The sequence below is a fragment of the Rhipicephalus microplus genome, chromosome 6 (genome assembly GCF_043290135.1).
Source record: "Rhipicephalus microplus isolate Deutch F79 chromosome 6, USDA_Rmic, whole genome shotgun sequence".
Classification (NCBI taxonomy): domain Eukaryota; kingdom Metazoa; phylum Arthropoda; class Arachnida; order Ixodida; family Ixodidae; genus Rhipicephalus; species Rhipicephalus microplus.
The window spans coordinates 180,168,855-180,190,403 of NC_134705.1; the positions used below are offsets into that span (position 1 = coordinate 180,168,855).

Genomic DNA, 21,549 nt, shown 5'->3' on the forward strand with positions numbered 1-21,549 from the left:
AGTGTGAGAATCGCGCACGCGCCTCATTCAGTGTTGTAACATTTTCTCTACGGCACGATCCTAATATATTTATTGCACAACACTTTTATGTGGTGGTCACACGTTGCACATTTGATCGCCATCGTGCCACACAGGGGTGAAAATTATGATTGATTGGTTCAGTTCCAGAGCTTCTATAGAAATAAAGGGGTAAATAATGATTAAAAATGCGATTAGCCAGCCGTATCATTTTGCGCCCTTGAATGTGCATGCTACGAGTTCTTGCGTACCGTGATCTAAACTGCAACTTCATGCCTCAGTAAAATTGACAATGTCCAGTTCTTTTTTTTTTTACAGCTTAATTCACAGCTGTGTTACATTTCACGACAGTTCTTAGAAGATGAATCGGTTCTCGAAGCTGACCACGTTTTCACCTCAATACAACATTGATAAGAAGTGACAGTGGCTATCGGCCCATTCTGCAGATGTAATCTATAAACAAGGAATTAATCTTGTGATCTCAAGTCGCGGATGGTAGGGGCGCTGGCAGAAATTTTTTTTCGGAGGGGGCACCACCTTGATTAAAGTTGGGCCCACACAGGCAGAGGTGGTAGACCATTATTTTCTGCGCATATAACATGAAAATGTTTTTTTTGGGGGGGGGGGGGGGTGAAGGGGGCACGTGTTTGTGTGCCAGCCACTGGCGGATGGAAACCCGTGTCGTATAAGGTACACGGGGAGGAAGATGGTGGTGGCACAGACTGCGGTAAAGTTAACAGTGGCGAGAGAAGTAAGCTTTAACGAAGACTAGAGCAGCACATGTATGATGTAAGAAAGAAGGTTTCGTCAAACGCGCTGGCCGAACACGCAGAAGCAACTGGCCATGAAGTAGACCGTAATATAGGGTGAGAATAGCGAAAATAAAGGGAAAAGAATCGGACTTCCAGGCTATCTTGACTTTCTAAGAATCTAGAGAACGGCGCACAATTTTAAATGTAATAACAGCAGCTTCCCCCGCATGTACTCTTCTACGTCCTAATATACCTAATCGGACCTTTGCACATTCTATCTTCGTTGTGAACGAGGCTCCCGTGCGGAAACTGAAACGATCTGTTTGTATGTGAACATTCATGGCCTGTTCTCATTTTAACCCCATTGGCTCGAAATAACAACCACAATAATGAAGAAAGAGAGAGGTGCCAGTGGTCGCGACAGTGGCATCGCATAATGCAGCGAACTGTGGCACGCCACTGGTAACTTTTACTGCGGCTTTTCGCATTGTGTAGTCTGCGCAAGTCCGCGCAGACGAATTCAGAGCAGTACAACGCCGTTCAAAAAATCGAAGTCACCGTTAAAGACAACGCATCCAACCGCCAGCTTACTTCTTTTGCCAGAGCGAGGCGAGATCACGTGATCCAACCCTGCACGTCACAGCCAGCGATTGCAGCGCTTGCTCCTCCAGTGGTGGGCCTCGCGCCCAATAGAAAGCGTTTGAAGACCATAGTTTGCGACGAAGGACAAGTAAGAGGAATGGGACATTCAGTGCCATTTCTCTCCTCCTTGTCCTTTTGACTGACTCGTACTTAACCTAACTTAACCTTAAAGGGGTCATGACATGGTCGCTTTACAACGACAATGCGAGACCATCGACAGCCACATGCGCTAACTATATCATCAGCCCGAGTGGACCTGCATAGGCACCCGACAGTGGACCAGAGGGCGCGACGAAGCTCTTTGGGCCACCTCAGCATTGCTGGTACCGACCATAGAGTTTCCTAATATACACTAGAGGGAATTCTGGCGCTAGTGTTTATGGGAGCTGCAACGCACGGCGCTTCAGAGAGCATGGGAATGATGGGTAGTACACACATTTGCCTAGCCTTTGTACTTGCAGGCGGCGAATCGTAGTTGCGGCTTCGTTTAATGTTCTGTTTCGGTTTTGTTTTGAAAGAAGAATTCAACCCTTTTGAACTTCGTGACCCGATTTGGAAAGGTAAGTCTTAAAACATGAAGGGACGAAGCGCAACCACTGAACATTTGCTCATTTTTTTTTATTTCGTGAGAAAACAGCTCCAATCGCCACACGAACACACACACGGAGCCGGTAGTACAAAGATTAGACGCCGAATCCGTGTACTACCCATCATTCCCATGCTCGCTGAAGCGCCGTGCGTTGCAGCTCCCATAGGCACTAGCGCCAGTGTTCCCTCTAGTTTATACAACGCCTCCTCTAGGAAGATGCCTGCCGCATAAGAAAAAAAAAATAACAGCTGCCACACCCTTTCCCTCCTTCATTTTAAAAATGTTCTCGGTCGCAAGCGTCACCTGTGGCGGACGGTGCAACAACGCAACACTTTGCATAGCCTCTGAAACAGTGGTGCACAGTTGCAGGTTTCGAACATCTCTCGACCGACGCGCCCCTATAAGCCGCAGATGAAAAACGCTTAGCTGGTACCGCCCGTCGCCGTGATGATAGTGTCGGTCGCGAGCGCCACCGGTGGAGCTTGTTTAAAACTGAAGGCAGGCCAACTCCGCTAGGAGCGCGAGCCATTCCTCAGGCATCTTTCTAGAGGAGGCGTTGGTTTATAATAGGAAACTCTATGCCTTCAACCATTTTCGTAACCTCCACGAAGCCCTGCAGGCAGTCGCGAGTGCGTTGACGTGGATGCGCGCTGTTGTCTGCGCAGTTCAAGTACGTCCTGGCACGGCATCCGCGGAAGCGCTTTGCCTGGCTCTACTTCGACGTGAACATGGCCGACTTCGTCCAGTCGTGCGGCCTGCGCAATCCGTTCGAGTTTCTCCAAACGCTGCGCACCACCTTCGGCATCCACGACAAGCCCGACGAGACCTAGTGGGCCGCGCAATAAAGCGACGCCGCGCGTCCCTCCACGACGCAACCGGAGCACGGAACTGTTGCATGTTCCCTCTCTGAGCGGCTGAGCATCTGAATTGCGCGGCGCCGTAAGCGTGCTCGTGTTGCATTGTCCGAAAGACGTTGGTTATTTATTTATTTATGTTGTTGATTTCAATATCCTAAACCCCAATTAGCAGCATTACATAGGGGGAATTTAAGTGAATATATACATTTCAACCATGCAGAAAACGAAATATGAAAAAGATAACAAGAAAAAATAAAATGGCAAGTAAATTGAATCACATAATTTAGTAAAATACATTCACTAACATCGGTGGAACATATAGTCGTGAGTAGAAAACAGTAATGATGAAAACACTTTATCGAAGAACATCGAAGAACATTGAAAATATATAGCGAAAAAAAAAACAACTAAATAAGTGAACCCGCGGGTCGTGGGATCGAATCCCGGCTGTATGCGGCGGCTGTATTTTCGATGCAGGCGAAACTGCTGTAGGCCCGTGTTCTCAGATTTGGGTGCACGTTGTTAGGAATTTGCTGTGTCGCCATGGTAGCGGTGGCGAAGAGCGGCGAGCCGTCGAGCGGACTTCGCTGAAGCCTTTGCCCTAAGGCGAAGCAGGGAGACAATCCGTTTTGAAAACAGCAACAAGAAGGAGCGTTTACTGTAGCAGGTTGTCGTTCTTTTACAGAGCCGGCCAGCACGACAACGTAGGCTGGGACAAATCCTCTCAAACATGGGGCTGGCACGGCCTTAAAATAACGTCTGTAGTCCATTCTCTCAGACCAGTTCTCGGGCTCGGAGGAGGAGACGCAGCCATACCCGGAACTGCAAGGTGGTTCGACGGAGGAAGCGACGTTATCCCCGGAACTGCACGGTTCTTCTGCACGGAAGGCGGCGCTGGGAGGGGGGGGGGGGGGAGACAGTTCGTCGGAACAGCGCTCGATCTCGTGAGACGTGCTCCCAAACGAGGAAAATGTCTGTGGCACAACAACGTTAAAGGGTCCCTAAAACGGTCTTTTTCACACTCCGTTTTTTTTATTAGACCACTATTGGAGCAAATCATTAGCACCAGAGTTCAATCGAAACTCCTATTATTAACGGAGTTACGAGCACTGAAAAAGTACCCTCCTCCTCCGCTCCGCCGTTCACCTTCAACTGCCCAACTCTTCCTTCGAGCGCATCGGGGCTGAGCTATGCCTTCACGGGGCCTGCGTCACGATGTGGAGACCGCATATGCGTAAATCCCGCTGCCGCTACGATACCGGCAGTCTGTGTTGGGCGTTCCACAGCCTATCAGATCAGCTGGAAACGATGACGTCAGTGGGGCAGAGCGTGTCGCTTTGTGTGTGGGCGGTCGAAAACGCGTTTGGCTGAGTCGCAGCGATCTAGAGCGATTCTTCGCAGCTTTAAAAGCGTTGTAATAAATTTCACAGTTTGCGCAGAGAGCTCAGATCGGTCTCTAAATTACCCTTGGGATTTGGTCTACCGGCCCAATGTGTTTGTGAAAAATCGTCAAAACCGTTTCAGGGTCTTTTTAAAGAACCACGATTGGTCGAAATTTTCGGAACCCTCCACTATATACGGCGTCTCTCTTAATCATATGGTAATTTTGGGACGTTAAATCCCACACACCAATCAATCATGTAAATAAATAAAGCGAGGACTATCAGACAGAGGTTAGCGATGTTCCTCTCTGTACAGTACTGCAGCATCGGGTGAAATATGGAAGGATCTGTTAATTTGGCGATGCTTGGTGGAAGCGAGCAGGGTCGCCACTGACGTCCGACGGAAATTCGCCATGCGATGAGCGAAAAGTCGCCAAAAGTCGTCATTTTTCTTCAAGTCTTCGCCAGAAAAGTCACCTCTCTAACATGTGTCGCTTGTGTAGTTAAAAACACTGTGGACATTTAAAGCACGCTTTTTCACCACGTGTACAAAACCATCATCACCTAGTGTTCTTCATATTAATCTTTAGTGGATATGGCCCTTCAGTCGGTTCAGTGCCTCGGAGGTGACTGTCTTTGGCCACATCTTTCAGGCCTAATAAAGGCGTGTAAATGACTTCGTCGAAAGCGGGGGAGGTTGCTCCTCGATTCCTCGTTCCTGCTCGCCCGCTTTTCCTCCTGGAGCTTCGCTCAAGTCGCCGTTTGGGCTACGTGTCCACCGGCATGGCGCAGGACCAGCCCCCGGGCGCTTCCCCCTTTACCCCTCCGGCTACGACTGCCGCCGCTACTCACTTTTCGATCGTCAGTAGACCCCCTCGCGAGCCCCCTCTATTTGCTGGACTCTGAAATGAGGACGTGGTCGACTGGCTACACCAATATGACATAGTGAGTGCAGCGAACCGTTGGGACGATCCGCACAAGCTCCGCCACGTCTCCTTCTATCTTACTGGCGTGGCGAAGACCCTACTGGAACGACTTCAAAGAGCATCTGCGACAAGTCTTCGCTAGTCCTTTACACGCCTTTATTAGGCCTGAAAGATGTGGCCAAAAACAGCTACCTCCGATGCACAGAACCGACTCAAGAGCCACATCCACTAACGGATGAACACTAGGTGATGATGGTTTTGTGACGTGTGATGAAGAAGCGTGCTTTAAATGTCCACAATACTGCTAATTACGTATAGCCCCATGCAGTATAGTACCAGCCATTGCCCCTCGAATATAGCGATGTTTTTCAATGTCCAGTCGCATCAGTTGCTTTACCACGAGAGTAGAATGGGCATGCATGTACCAGCAGCGTTCTTTAATGCTAGTGCCTCATAACAAAAGACTGTGATGGTTTTAGTTGTAGCGAATAGAGGGCGAAGCATGATACAACAAGAAGGGGAGGGTGTCCGTAGTATTTCTGCAAATTTAGAGAAAGTATTTTGCAGTGGAATCGTGTGTCCGATAATTGTAAGGCTCAATTACAAAACAACGGAAATGAATTTGACAGTAGTGCTTACCCGTCGCGATGCCCACACCACGCTTTCTGTGCGGTCATGCTTACGCTGCGCACTCGCCTCAGTGTAGTTTTTGTAGGCTTCCTTAAGAGCCCGACTTCTTGACCGGCCCGAAAAGTGTGCTAATAACGAGTTGAAACTCTGCACGCCACAGTATACGGTGTACTTCAGCAGTTGAGGAGTCGACAAGCTGTTCAGTAAAGTTGGTGCTGTGGTCGGAACACACAGCCTAACTGTCACATAACCACTTCAGAAGCGAACTTTAAATAATCAACGTATCGTTAAACACGGTGCTGCCCTCATCGAAGCAGCCGGAAGTAGTGAAATGTGTCTCTACTCCCGTAAGCGGGGTACAATAGCATACATTAGGATTCCAAAAGTTAAACAACGCCGCTACAGATGGCGCTGTCCAAATAGTAGACCGATACACTGCTTCAAAAAGGAGTGCACATATCTACAGGAGAGGGCAGACTTTTACCACGCTACGCTTCCGCCGGCACACAAATTTGAGACCTGTCGAACAAACGTACGGTCGTACCAGGAAAATGCATCTATATGCACATTGCCAATGAAGGTGTCCCGAGTTCAACTGCCCGCCAAGGAGAAACTCTCTCTCGGTTGAAAAAAACAAAACAAAAACATAGTCTCATTAAATTTAGAGCACCCAACACTCAGTGGTTTAAGGCCATCTTCCGATTACGGAAGCCAGCTGAAGGTGATAGAAAGAGTTTCGATACATTACCAGTGCGTAAACGAAATAAGGAAAAAATAGAGAAAAAAGTGCACGCAGAAACGAATGAGAAAGGAAAAGTTCCCGTGCCCCTGTCTTTTCTTTAGGGGCGAAGCTCCTCAAGACCTCACGATGTCCGCCGTCTCCCGTCTGTCCGTAACACGTATTCATCTGTCTGACATTTCTGAACCATTTTCCATGTAACCTTCAACTTATATAAGCAACAGAGGGCGTTGGTGGTAACCGTTTTGCATGTAACCTTCAACTTATAAGCAACAGAAGGCGCTGTGGTTAATTGTAGATGTGATGGCGCTGCTGTCAACGCTATATATGTATAACCACGTTCCATACCACACATTCTCTTCTCTCATTTGGACGAAGACGAACGCAGGAAAGCGCGATGTGCAGAGTATCAGCGTCGCCGTCGACGGGAAGCTACTGCGGAGACAAAAGAGAAGGAAGCGGATGCAAAGCGGCGACGGCGACAACAAAGTTGTACACTACAGACTGGGCTAAGGAAGCAAAGGCTAAGCGGGAAAAACGCCAAGCTGAGGCGCAGTTGAGACAACTTGAAGCGGATGCAAGGCGGCAATAACGACGAGAAAATTCTGCACTAGAGACGATAGCTAATGAAGCTGTGATTATGAAGTCAAAACGTAACCCGGAACTCGGAACCTCATATCAGCTATAAAGAAGAATCGCCGCTATATCACAATCGGTCTCAGCACTATGTCTTTGAATAAAATAAAATATATGTAAGTATCACAACCACAATCAGTCTCAGTACTACCTCAACTTTAATCACAATCGCCCCATTATTATCTTCAATCAGCTTGAAATGCAGTGATTTTTTCTTTACTCCTTCATTTCGATTGGTCGCTGGAAACCACGGTGTAAGAATAGTTACACCGTGCTGAAAACTCATCAAAGTTCAGTATTCCAGCCCAGGAAACTGCTGTGTACTCGCACATGCACACACAAGATATGCAATAGGGGAAGTCTGTGTCGCAATAATAAAAAAAAGGAAATATAAAGCCCCAAGCAGCTGCTTTCACCAACGGTGTCCCAGATTATAGTCCCCCTCTTCCCCCTTTTATTGACACGCACACACCAGCCGTCTTTGCAAATATAAACACCCAATAACATACGTAACCGCGACCACTTCAAAAGAAAAAAAAAAGGATGGACAGCTGTCATCTTGTCACGAGGTTATATCCGCATTGCTTCGTAACTCTTACGGAGCAAGCCATCACTACTAGAGTAATGACTACAGAGGTTCATTGCACCCCATCGTGTCTTCCACGCTGAAAGACGCCCCCCCCCCCCCCCCTATATACAGGAGGAGCACAAGCGAAGAAGAAGGGCGCGAGAAAACAAGTCGTTCGTGGTGAAGTACTGTTTCCCGTTGTTTTGCGGGCGATAAGCGTTATGGATACACTTGCAATATAACACTTCTCCCGCGCCGGTGAATAGCTGCGACACACCGTCTGCTGTCTTTTATCTCCCAGCTGATGATCTTGCCACTGTCGTGGAATGTTTTCACTATGCCGTACCGTTGTTTCTTCTCTTACGATCTCGTCCTGCAACCGTTGCGAAGGCAACCGACGCCGTGCGCATTCAACAGGGTAGAATATAGGATGAACTACGATGACTGCGAGATTTCCTTCTTTCTTCGAGAGGAGAGAGAGTGAGGATATATGTCGAAGTACCCGAACGTGTTGGATTCTGTTGGTCGGAGAGTCTTTGCGCTTGTTTTATCCCCCACGAAATTTTCGTTTAGTTAAATTTATTCTATCGTGGTACGGAACAAACAGTGTATAGGAAACGGTGTCCAAACATTAGGGGCCACAATGAACACACACAGACAACTAAGCACAAAAGCTAGTGAAACGTTAATACAAAAATGTTCAATTCCACAGAAAGTTCGTAGCACATGCCACTATACGGACTGACTCACACCGTCCAGCGCGACGAAATATCAAGGACGGCCCCGCCGCGGTGGTCTAGTGGCTAACGTACTCGGCTGCTGACCCGCAGGTCGCGGGTTCGAATCCCGGCGGCGGCGGTTGCATTTCCGATGGAGGCGGAAATGTTGTAGGCCCGTGTGCTCAGATTTGGGCGCACGTTAAAGAGCCCCAGGTGGTCGAAGTTTCCGGAGCCCTCCACTACGGCGTCTCTCATGATCATACGGTGGTTTTTGGACGTTAAACCCCACAAATCAATCAATCATCGAATATTAAGGACGCGCTACCCACATAGACGAAAAAACAAAACAAAACAAAGCAGACAGGATTGTTTCTGACAATGTGGGTCCGTCTCTAATATTTCGTCAGTATGTACCAAATGGCCCGACAATGCACGGTCTAAGTAAGCTGCCGTCACACTTATCACACTGCACATAATTAATATGACGACGTATGTACAAAATATACATATCTTCACGAGGATGCAAGTATGTTGTGTACTATATATCTGCGTCAAATGAGACCCGAACAGCGGCAAACTTTCGGCGTGGTATAGAGCGCGCCGTCCTGTCTGGCAGCTCTGCGCAAATTGTCTTGCCGGTCCATGGTGATAAGTGGACCATCGCGAAGGCCTGTTTCTGTTCGGGTTTTATTTGACACATATAGTGTGTTTAGAGAAAGTGTTCAACGATTTCGAGTGTGAGCCGTCTCTATACTTGTACAGCGGACAACCGCAATGGGTTCAGAAAAATTGGGTGCCGAATTCAAGCACTCGGTACACAGTAAAAATTTTTGCACCCAAAAGGGTGTAAAAAGGGTGCTTTTACGAGAAAGCACCCTTTGCAACACCCTTTAACACCCATAAAATGTCGATTGAAAAAAAAGCACCCTTTTGTTTGGGTGCTTGCCTCGATAGCACCCTAAAATAGGCTCTAAGGGTGCTTTTGTGCCTGAGAAGTGTGTAGGTGCCGATTCATCGGATGGAATATGCAGCATAAGAAGAACACATAAATATAATAATTGGAATTTTACGTCTCAAAAACCTCCATATGATTATGAGGGTCGTCGTAGTGGAAAGCTGCAGATTTTCACCATTCGGTGTTCTTTAATGAGCGCTCATATCGCACAGTGCAAAGGCTTCCACATTTTCGCCTCCGCCTTAATTCGACTGCCATGGCCGGCATCGAACCCGCGACCTTCGGATTGGTGGCTGAGCAGCGCAGCTACTGCACGAATATGTGAACCTTGCGTTAAATGACGGCCTAATTGACTTAGAATGTGTGAAGGTGCTCTCCGAATACAGCAGAATGTCAGCAGAAGCAAATCGCGTTTCATCTATAATGGCAATTAACTGCAATCCATGTTACGAAAGCTTTCCTTAGCGTTGGTTATAAGCTACATGTTTGCTGTGGATTATATACAGGAACATAATGTTCGCCCGAGTATGGGTGTGTGTGCGTGAGCCTGCGCATGTGTTCGCGTGTAAGCGCGATTGTGTGTACACCCGTGCATGTGTGCGTGCGCGTGTATGTGCGAGTCCGTGCTTGTGTTGGCGTGCCTGTGCACATGTGTACGCCCATGCATGCGTGCGTTTACAGTCGCGTGTGTGTGTTGCCGTATGTGTGTATACGTGTATGTGTGTGCGCCTGTGAATAAGTATGCGTGTGTATCAGCCCGTGCGCCCTCAAATTTCGTGTGTGTGTGCGGGGGGGGGGGCACTGCTTCTTAGTGTTTAAGGTCCCACACCTGTTCAGACTGGGAGTCTATATGGGAGGTGGCTTAAGAAATGGCGGTGGTCAACGCACTGTACACGGACTATTCAGTACATGGAAAATAGCTGCACACTTTCGTACCAAATCATTGCTTACGAACTTGCTGTGGTAGCTGATTAGGTCCGCTGAGGCGCTTCTACGCTCGAAAACGTGGGTTATGACCAATTCACACGGAAAGCTGTCACTGCACTTATGCACAACCATCGTTTATATTAACAACGTTTAACAAGAACGTGCCCTGCCTTTTCTACAGGTGCTTAGCTATGGAATTATGTGCTGATCATGTGGTCAGCAAAAAGTTTGTTATAACAACCTCGGCACGTTTCGTGGTGCGTGACAAGCCTTGTAATAAACATCCGCGACTGTGGATTAATTTGTTCCAGCTTCGACTACGCATTCAGTGTTTGCGGCACCATACGCGGAATAGCCAGACACAGACAATGCGAAAAGAAATTCCTCTGGAAAAAGGTGTGGCGATGCTCTCCCGCTAATGCCACCGAGGACGAAATAATTATTGTTTCTGGCCATTCCATGGTGCACTTTGTTTTCCGCAAGTTTTGCTTCACTATTTTTCGCCCACTGCAATCGCATTCCGTCGAAATACTCAAAGAACCCGAGGCTGGTAAATAATCTGCGTCGCTGTGCGACTGGCTGGGAGGAGAGTTGCCGTTTACAAGGAGTCATTCCGCGCCGAACGGCCGTCCGCCGTATGCGCCATAGCGTTTGCCTTTCGGCGCCGCCTTGGCGGGTTTCCCGCTCTCCCCCCCCCCCCCCAGCTCACCCCGGCCAGCGTTGCTCCCACAACGGCGGCGTAGATAAGCGAAGAGTTGCGTCACCGAACACCTGCGTGGACAGCTGCGGCGCCGCCACGCCGCCGCCAGTGCCTCCTCCTTCTCTCTCTCTCAACGTTGCTCCCTCTGTCTCATCGTCTTTCAAATGCGTTGCGTTGGTCTGGGGTCTTGGTCGCAGTGTGTGTTCTAGCGAACAGGCGCATATTCAATGGTGGTCACGCATGACACCGTGTTCGAAGTGACGCTCAGATTAAGGAATATTCATGGAGTGGCGGACACGGACAACGTGGGCCTGTTAACGGTGAGTGTACTGTTTTCGTATGTAGTAATCATACAGCGCTAGCTGGGCGCCTGCAGCAGCTCTGCCGAAGTAGGCTGCCAGCCATTTACAACAGCATGCGTTCGCGGGCCTGTTGCAGATGCCCGATTAAACGTGTGACTTAACGAGTTCACACTGCTATGCGCGATGTTGTGTAAGTGCTTGCATCACTCATACAGTGAGTGATGTGATCACTTAACAAGGGCGGGGTTAGTTGCTGATCGCACATTGTCTCTACACTGCACAAAGTGATTGATATTGTTTTATGATGTGCTTTGGGCTACATCGTAATAACATTTCTATTAATACTCAAATGTGCAACGTGCTTCTGTAGGTGTAAGCGTAAAAAAAGAAAGAAAAAGCAAAAATTATGTACAGAGGCGCACTGTACGAAATGGCTTTTTTTTTTTGGCTTAAAGACGGTATAGTTGGAGGTGCTGATATGCCGCGATGCTCCCGGCACGTGCGCCTCGGTCTTTTAAGCTATTTAGGACAAGTGCCACCAGCAACAGGGAAAGATCTAGCAGACTTCCAAAGGCGCGTTGTTGTGGCCATCGCCGTGCGTTGTTTTCCCTCGTTTCTGTTTGCTGTTTTCGTGCTTCGCTTTCATCTGCGATAATGTTCGGCGTTATAACAGAATCGAGAGAGTATACGTGACTGTTGGAGCTATCTGCGGTTGCTCTAGCATAAGCCATGGCTGCTGCAACGTAGTCGGCGTCCGCGCACGTTGGTGTCGTTCGAGCGCTCTTACTTGCGTGATTGTGTTTAACTGAGTATTTAGGCACGGGTTACGTTTGTAAATCCCGTAGTCAATAATCGCTAATAGCGTGCCCCTGATTGCCATCAGAGGATGGGCTTGGTTGTCGAAATATGCCAGACGCTTTTTCTGAAAGCAAGCTTTGAATTTTTTTTTAAAAGAAGTACTTTAATACGTGCAAGGCAGTGCCTATTGCAGGCCCGCAACTCTTTAAAAACTGGACGAGCTATCACATCTTTTATCAAATTACAATGAATTAAGATGATTGAATTATAGATGACGAATTTCTGTGCTAGATTAGGTGCACAAAACACATGTTCGCAGCCCTACGTCTAGAAAGCAGGCAAATAGGAAGCACAGCGTCAAATTTGGATTAGATTCTATTGACGGAGCGTCTTGTGAGGGTAGAAAGAACGAGAAAATTGTTCATTTTTGATGCCCTTATAGAGGCAGTCAGAATTGCACTGATTGGTGACTTGTAATAATTCCTCAGATTGTTAGAGGCGTGATTAAAGTGAGTAAATCTTTTACTTTTTTTTTGCAGACCTCTTCGCTAGTGCCACGCCCAAGATCATTTGTTCTCATGTAAAAGAGAAAGCAGAGATGTCTTCACTGTTTGTACATGAAGAGGTGAGTTTCTTGTGCATTTTGATTAATGTTACATGTTCTGAGCGTTGTACTTTAGGAATTGTTTTTCACACTGGCTCACTACCCTATAAGGAATTTGATTCTTAGGTGAGTTCAGGCTTTCGTAAGTGCCATTTTCGAGCTGTAGTCTTACACTTGACCTCATTTCGGGAATTTGCTGTATGCTGGAAAACTCTTATCTTTATCATACGAAATTATTAGAATGTATGGGTTGTATGCTTCGAGTTCAGTGTAATGTCAATTACACGCCATTTCGAAGGATACACACTACACATTCTTTATATATGGTGCTGCCAGAACAGCACGAACATCCTTTTAAGAGAAGTCATATTTGCTCTTATTACAGGATGAGAGGGTGCCGCTGACGTCCTGCGTAGTCTACCCCCCGGCCCCAGTCTAGAGCAAGCCTACTTCCTGAACCTCCACATGGATAACCGAAAAATCTTCCGTGTCAGTAATGACGAAGAAGGAGTGACAGCACTGATGAGTTGATTTTTTTTTATTTTCAACATTGTCTACGGCCGCAAGGCCTTTAACAACCACCGTGATTGAGCGGATTTTTCTCGGCGTGAGTTTGGAGTTTATCAAAGAAGTTGTTCAGGCAGTACGACGCTGAAAATTTTAGTGTCACAATGCCTGAACAACTTTTTCTAGTGTGGTCATGGTAGATGAACAAACATTGTTATTTGTGTAAGTTATTTTGCTTAAATATAGCTGGACCATTCCATGCCAAACGTCCCAGCCACTTTGGCGACCATCTGAATTGTATTTGAAAAAAAAAGTGCTGACTTACTGCGTTGAAAACAGTGAACTGCTAGAATATTTCAGCGAGAAAAAAAGTTTTGTTCATGTGGCTGGCTTTTAACTTCCTGGCATAATGCCGTCTGTGTGCTGTTTGTGGAAAATTTCGTTTTAAAACTACCGCTTATTTTTTCTAAAGCAAATTCGGTCTACCTGTTGAGTAAATGTGCTTCTGTAAGGTATTTGAAGCTCAATAGTAATAGCGCAATTTTTTAGCCACATTCGCTTCCAAGAATAAAGCCAAAATGTGTTATGTTTGCATTTTTTATTGCAATATTGCACTTTGTATGAATATCTGAGCAGTGAATATTTACTCCACAGAAGGTATATTTTGAGGAAAAAATATCTTTAGACCTCTCAAGCTGCTGAAATATACGAGAAAATATCACGAATTTCACAAAATTGTGATTTTTGTCCGTATTGAGATGCAATTTGCTCCATGTTGTGATACAATGAAAACTCATCATTATACCTAAATTGTAAGAAAATGAAATTCTTTCTGTAATAAAAATCTTATCGCAAAAAGGACAGGAAAGAGCGCGATCAACTGAATTTTATTGAAGGTGCTACGAGCATTTTTATACTGAGCGCAAGACCACGGCTCATCTGCAACAACACATGTGTGACCATGACAAAATAATTTTAACCGAGAAAAGAATAATCTTTTTCGGAAAAGATAAGTGAAGGTGTACTGATGCATTGATCCTTGGCCTTCCTGATAAAGAGTTCTAAAATCTCTCATTTTTCTGCTTGCTTTTTTTTCAAAAACCGTGTTTTATGAAACCTAGGACTACACTTACATTCTTTACGGTGTCCGGCCATGAGACTACTATAGCTCTTCTTAACATTTAAAGCATGCTGTCTTGCTTGATCATTGAAGCATTGCCCAGTTTGTCCTGTTTACTTTTCCACATGTTAGCGGTATCTTATACACATTAGATTGGCATTCAGTAAACCTATTCTAGTGACGAATGGTGCAAGATTGACTATTCCTGTTGCTGTAAGTACATGCACTTTTGAAAGCTTGCAAGGGGTGGAAAACAACAATGTCATATCTGCTGGCTCTTTTCCTAAAATTGTGAGACACCTTATGTACGTAGTACCATGTGACATGCAAAGGTGATTGGTCATTCTCTTTTTCTTTTGGTCCTGCTTTTTTAAACTTTACTTTCTGCAGGAGGGTTTCACAAACAAGTGTGATGATGCTGTTGGGGTATTGGCTGGTGCTATCAGCCCAGGAGTGCTAAGAATGTTCTGCCTTTTGATAGTGGGCATTCAAAATTAGTAGAAAGAGGAATTGATACCACATGTACTCAGGCCACCCTTCAGAAGTCATGTTAGCACAAGGGTGAGGTCAGGTTTAAAAACCAGATTAAAAGACTAAAAGATGCTGGGTATCCCAACAGAATCATCACACCCGTTTGCAACACCCCTGCAGAAAGTAAAGTTAGACAGGACCAACAAAAAACAATGACCAAAACCTTTGCATGTTATACCACATCATGTGTCTCACAATTAAAAAAAATAGCCAACAGATATGATATTAGCGTGTTGTTTTCCACCCTTTGCAAGCTTTCAAAAGTGTGTGTACTAAACAGCAACAGGAATAGTCAATCTTGCCCCATTCGTCACGAGAATAGGTTTACTTAATGCCAATTTAATGTTTGTAGAAGTATTTTTTATCAGGTAAACCAATGATCAGTGCATCACTACACGTTCACTTATCCTTTCCGAGAGGGAGTATTATTTTCACAGTTAAAGATTATTTTGTAGTGCTCACACGTGTCGTCGCGCATGAACACGGTTCTTGTACTCCGTATAAAAGTGCTCGTAGCACATTCATTAAATTCAGTTGACAGTCGGTGCTCTTTCCTGTCCTTTCTGTCTCTTCCGAAAGTTGTCGCGCTGTGACTAGCACACAACCACGATGAACCAACTCTCCCAAATTAAGCTCTTGTTACGTAACACGTAGACCGAGTTTCGTATAAAAAGAAGGAGCGGTGCTTTTAAAATAAAATTTTTCACATACAACACCTAGACGGCATTCCAGGAAGTTCAGAAGGCAGCCACGTGACCAAATATTTTTCCTCTCCTAAATATTCCAGAAGTTCACTATTTTCAATGCAGCACGAGTTTTTCGAATACATTTGAGATGGTTGCCAAAATGGCTGGGACATTTGGCATAAAGTGACCCAGCTGTGTCATTAGCCATAATTATGCATTACCTATTTTGTTTTTTGTGTGTTTTGACTCAGTTTTGTGTTCGTTTTTAGCTTATTGTGTTTCTGATCATTGTATTGGTTTCTTAAGTATTCGCTAAAGTTATATGTGCAAAAACCTGTATATGTTTGCATGTACATCATTTCTCATAACCAATTGTTATACATTCAGGAATACAAAGCTTAATCCACTGTGATTATATACATTTAAAAACACTATCCATATATATTTTTGTGTGCATCACTTCTTGGGAACGATTGTGTACATGAAGGCGTATATAGTGAAATCATGGTGATTGTATATATTTGAAAGAATCATAAGTATATATATGCTTGTATTTCATTCCTATTAACCGATTGTGTACATGAAGGAGTATTAAACTGGAAACCACTGGGATTGTAGATACTTGAAAGAATTATAGGGATATATTAGCGTATATTTCATTTGTAGTCTCTATGTACTTGAAGCAGTATACTAAACTGAAACCAGTGTAATTGTATGTTGCAAAGAATTGTCAATGAAGTGAAACTGAATAAATATAATAAACATTTGAGGTGTTGCATGTGTAGTGTACGTATACGTGAACGTATATCTGGTGAAAAAGTTGTGTGGCAGAAGAAAACTTTGTTTTATTTGCCTATTAAATAAACGCAATATGCAAGGGCAGCAAGGCTTCATTTTCTGTAACGCGCATTACGCATATACTGTGAAGTATATATAGATCCAGCACAAGTTCATACACGATGGCACGCGTTAATATTTTTGCCCAGACGCAATGAATGGAGCTCGACAGGTGGCGCACCATTGATAATGAGGACCACTTTCTTCAAGTAGTGTTTAATCAGTGCATGCTGATATCTATTAGTGCAGTCTAAAAGAATACTGGCACCCCTGCCATGGGCACTCAACACCCTTGTGCACCCTTCTCGCACCCTCCTCAGAGGGTGCTAAAAAAGTGATGGACATCGAAGGCACCCTTCCTTAAGGGTGTTTTTCACCCTACAGTTTTTTTACATGTACACCCTATTCTAAGGGTGCATGAAAAAGCACCCTTCTTAGAAGGTGCTGAATTAACACCCTTAGGGTGTCGTCCACGGGACAAGCTCATTTACACCCTTCTGGGTGTAAACATTTTTACTGTGTACTCTCCTATGGGAGAGCGTAGAAGCCGATTTCCCGGCCAGTGGGAGTTCGAGAAAGTGGGAAACAACTTAGAGTACAGGGCACTCTACTATGGGAGAGCTTGAAGCCGTCCCGTGGGCATCAATGCTCAAAGGGGTTAGAAAAAGTGGGTAACGATTCAGAGCACAGAGTACTCTACTATGGGAGACAGGGGGGGGGGTAGAAAAAGGGGATAACGATTTAGAGCACAGGGTACTCTACTATGGGAGAGCTTAAAGCCGTCCCGAGCTGACAAGAGCGCATTAAGACAAAAACAGCGATTTGCTCTAAAAGGTTTTTGCAGCGTGACGCCGGAAAAGCTTGGCGCTTACGATCGTTTAACAATGCGGTCTTCAAAGGAGTGCTGGTCACACGCGTAGTTGAATGAGCAGTTTTGCAATAACTCATGCTCTTTCAATCGTGGGTTTGTTGGCGATCGGCTGTATCTGATGTGGCACTGACAGCTTTTATCGAGATCGCTTGTAATTTAGCGTTGTCACATTTCAAGCCCAAACCACATAAGCGCGAAAATGCACGCGACAGCGACGAGCGACGCGACTTAGATCGTCTTCGCGCGATCAGTCGCTAGCGCAGGCAAACCTCATTCACGCGACGGCTTCGGCGAGCGAATTCCACTGTTGCTGGCATGAGGCCGTCAACTCGCACCAAGAAAACCGCGTAGTGAGCGGTTTCCAATTTAAAAATAAGATATATTGTTGTGTAATAAAACAGAAAGTGTTTATTATTGCCTTGCAGCACTTTTTTATATGTACATGCGTAATAAACATTGCGTTATTTTTTGTTGCGCCCACGTGACTTGGGCAGGGTCACGTGCACCTATGTAATCTTTGTCTTTTCCGGTATTTCGCTATTGGCTGCTTGAGCCCAGCACTTCCGGGCGATGAGCGACGGTTTCCAAATCTGGAGAACCGAGCGATCGCGCGAAAACGAGCACGCGACACGTCGCGCGAACGCCCTGTTTCGTCGATCATAACGTCGCTCGTCGCTGTCGCGTGCATTTTCGCGCTTATGTGGTTTGGCCCTTATTGTTGCAAACTCATGAACTTCGTTTGGGCCTGTAGCGTTGCGCTGCTGAGCACGTGGACGAAGGTCCGATTTTCCGAAAGGGAGGAACAGTCAGGCGGGAGCATTGCGCAAGGCTGTGGAAAAAAATAAAGAAGAAAAGATAGAAAGAAACGAAGAAATAGTGAAAGAAAGGAAGAAAGAAGGAGAGAAAGTAAGAAACGAAGAACGAAAGAAGGAGAGAAAAGATGAAAAAAACATTACAGCATATTCACGGAGTGTATGATGATGAATGGGGCGAAGAGTTTGTCCGCCCGTCCGCGCTTCCGTCCGTCCGTCCGTCCGTCCGTCCTTCCATCTAGTGAACACTCCAAGTACGGCCACCTTGCATCTTTTCGCACATATTTATCATTTAGAAGTATCGCCATCCAGCGGGCGTTCCAAGGACTGAACGAAAAGTGGTTACCTGCTACTACTACTACTACTACTACTACTACTACTACTACTACTACTACTACTACTACTACTTCTGCTGCTGCTGCTACACGCGTCGGGGACGCATGACCCACGCGTAAGGAGCTTTGCCCCTAAAAGAAATAGGGGAGACACGCGCACGCCAAGCTTTGCTTTCGCAGGTCGCGGGTTCGAATCCCGGCTGCATTTCCGATGGAGGCGGAAATGTTGTAGGCCCGTGTGCTCAGATTTGGGTTCACGTTAAACAACCCCAGGTGGTCGAAGTTTCCGGAGCCCTCCACTACGGCGTCTCTCATGATCATATGGTGGTTTTGGGACGTTAAACCCCACAAATCAATCAATCATCGATTATTAAGGACGCGCTACCCACATAGACGAAAAACAACAACAAAGCAGACAGGATTGTTTCTGACAATGTAGGTCCGTCTCTAATATTCTGTCAGTATGTACCAAATGGCCCGACAACAAGGTCTAAGTAAGCTGCCGTCACACTTATCACACTGCACATAATTAATATGACGATGTATGTACAAAATATACATAACTTCACGAGGATGCAAGTATGTTGTGTACAATATGTCTGCGTAAATTGAAACCCGAACAGCGGCAAATTTTCGCCGTGGTATAGTGCGCGCCGTCCTGTCTGGCAGCTCTGCGCAAATAGTCTTGCCTGTCCATGGTGATAAGTGGACCATCGCGAAGGCCTGTTTCTGTTCGGGTTTTATTTGACACATATAGAGTGTTTAGAGAAAGTGTTCAACGGTTTCGAGTGTGAGCCGTCCCTATACTCGTACAGCGGACAACCGCAATGGGTTCAGAAAAATTGGGTACCCAATTGGAGCGCTCGGTACTCTACTATGGGAGAGCGTAGGAGCCGATTTCCCGGGCAGGGGGAGCTTGAGAAAGTGGGAAACAATTTAGAGTACAGGGTACTCTACTATGGGAGAGCTTGAAGCCGTCCCGTGGGCATAGGGGGGGGGGGGGGGGGTTAGAAAACGGGTGTAACGATTTAGAGCACAGGGTACTCTACTATGGGAGAGCTTGACGCCGTCCCGTGGGCATAAACGATATGCTGTAGTAGGGTTTAGCAGCGTGACGCCGGAACAGCTTGGCGCTTACGGTCGTTCAACAATGCGGTCTTCAAAGGAGCGCTGGTCACACGCGTAGTTGAATGAGCAGTTTTGCAATAACTCATGCTCTTTCAATCGTGGGTTTGTTGGTGATCGGCCGCATCTGATATGGCACTGACAGCTTTTATCGAGATCGCTTGTAATTTAGCGTTGTCACATCTTATTGTTGCAAACTCATGAACTTCGTTTGTGCCTGTAGCGCTGCGCTGCTGAGCACGTGGATTGGATTGGATAAACTTTTATTTGGTCCTCCAAAACACAGATCACTGTGTTGCGGGCAGCTCCCACGTGGGGACTGAGATGCCAAGCTCCTCAGCCGCCTCGCGGGCTTGGTGGACAGCCCAGAGCTGATCTGCCAAGGACGAGCTGCGGATTGCCGCCTCCCATTTGGCAGAGGTGATGTGCGATAAATGAGCGAATTTGGTGCACTGCCAGAGCATGTGTTCTAATGAAGCTATTTCCCCACAATGTGGACAAAGATTACTTGGGTATAGGTCAGGGTACATGATGTGTAACATTTTCAAAGTAGGGTACATCCGCGTTTGCAAAAGCCTTAACGTAAGTGCTTGGGGCCGGGTTAGATTTTTGTGAGGTGGAGGGAAAATCCTTCTAGACGGGCAGAAATGTTTAGTGAGCTCGTTATATGTCGTAAGAATTTCCCGGTTATCCCCTTCACCGGTAGAACGCATCCCCGGGGAGGCGCGGTTGGAGAGTTCTCGCGCCGCCTCGTGTGCTGCTTCGTTGAGATTGGGAGGGAAATCGTTGATTTGTCCAAGGTGACCTGGGAACCAACTCAGAAGATGATGTGTTATGTTCTTGCCTTGCAGTATTTTCAGCGTTTGTTCACAGACCGTCCCCTTGGCGAACGCACGTAGTGCTGCCATGGAATCACTGTAGACGACTTCAATGTTATCCATCTTGAGTGCTAAGGCGATGGCCGCTTGTTCCGCAATGATTGGGTCTTTCGTCCTGACTGTCGCTGAGTTGACGACATGGCCAGCCCCATCGACTACCACTGCCATAAACGCTTTCTCATTGGCGTAGGAAGCCGCGTCAACAAATACGACCCCTCGTTCCTCGTTTGAGACTTGACGAAGTATAGTCCTGGCCCTCGCTACTCTTCTTCCGACGTTGTGTTCTGGATGCATGTTTCTCGGTATAGGAGTTACCGTGATAGTCTCCCTGATGTTGTCAGGGATATCATTTTAATTGCGTATGATTGCTATTGGGTGTTGGCCCAGCTCCTGCAGGATCATTCTCCCCGACCTTGTTGTAGATAACCTTGCAAACTGTGCTCTCTCTTGGGCTTCTGCTATTTCTTCGAGCGTGTTGTGTATGCCAAGCTCAAGCAGACGCTCGGTGCTGGTATGTATGGGTAGGCCCAGGACCTTCTTGATAACTTTCCTGAGGAGCACATTCATTGTCTCGGACTCTGCTCTTGACCAGTTGTGCATTGCTGCCTCGTATGTGAAGTGACTTAGAACAAACGTATGCATCAACCTGATGAGGTTGTCTTCCTTCATCCCATTTCTTTTGTTGGCCACTCTGCGTATGAGGTGCACCGCACTGTCTGTTTTCCGAGTTATCTTGGCTATAGATTTGCTGTTGGCGCCGGTAGACTCTATCAGCATTCCCAGGACTTTGATGGAGTCGACCCTCTGGACGAAGGTCCGATTTTTCGAAAGGGAGGAAGAGTCAGGCGGGAGCATTGCGCAAGGCTGTGGAAAAAAATAAACAAGAAAAGATAGAAAGAAACGAAGAAATAGTGAAAGAAAGGAAGAAAGAAGGAGAGAAAGTAAGAAACGAAGAACGAAAGAAGGAGAGAAAAGATGAAAAAAAATTACAGCATATTCACGGAGTGAATGATGATGAATGGGGCGAAGAGTTTGTCCGTCCGTCCGCACTTCCGTCTGTCCGCTCGTGCTTGCGTCCGTCCGTCCGTCCGTCCGTCCGTCCG

The 21,549-nt window shown here is 46.3% G+C and overlaps 1 protein-coding gene and 1 long non-coding RNA gene across 3 annotated transcripts in view; both read left to right on the forward strand.

Moving 5' to 3' along the window:
• LOC119167048 (equilibrative nucleoside transporter 2) overlaps nt 1-21,549 on the forward strand; it is a 149,691-nt gene that overhangs the window by 19,499 nt on the left and 108,643 nt on the right. The window lies entirely within an intron of this gene.
• Nucleotides 10,546-14,120, forward strand: LOC142765717 (uncharacterized). The gene is made up of 3 exons (XR_012884366.1): nt 10,546-11,360; nt 12,680-12,765; nt 13,130-14,120. It is a non-coding gene; the product is annotated as an uncharacterized LOC142765717 (long non-coding RNA).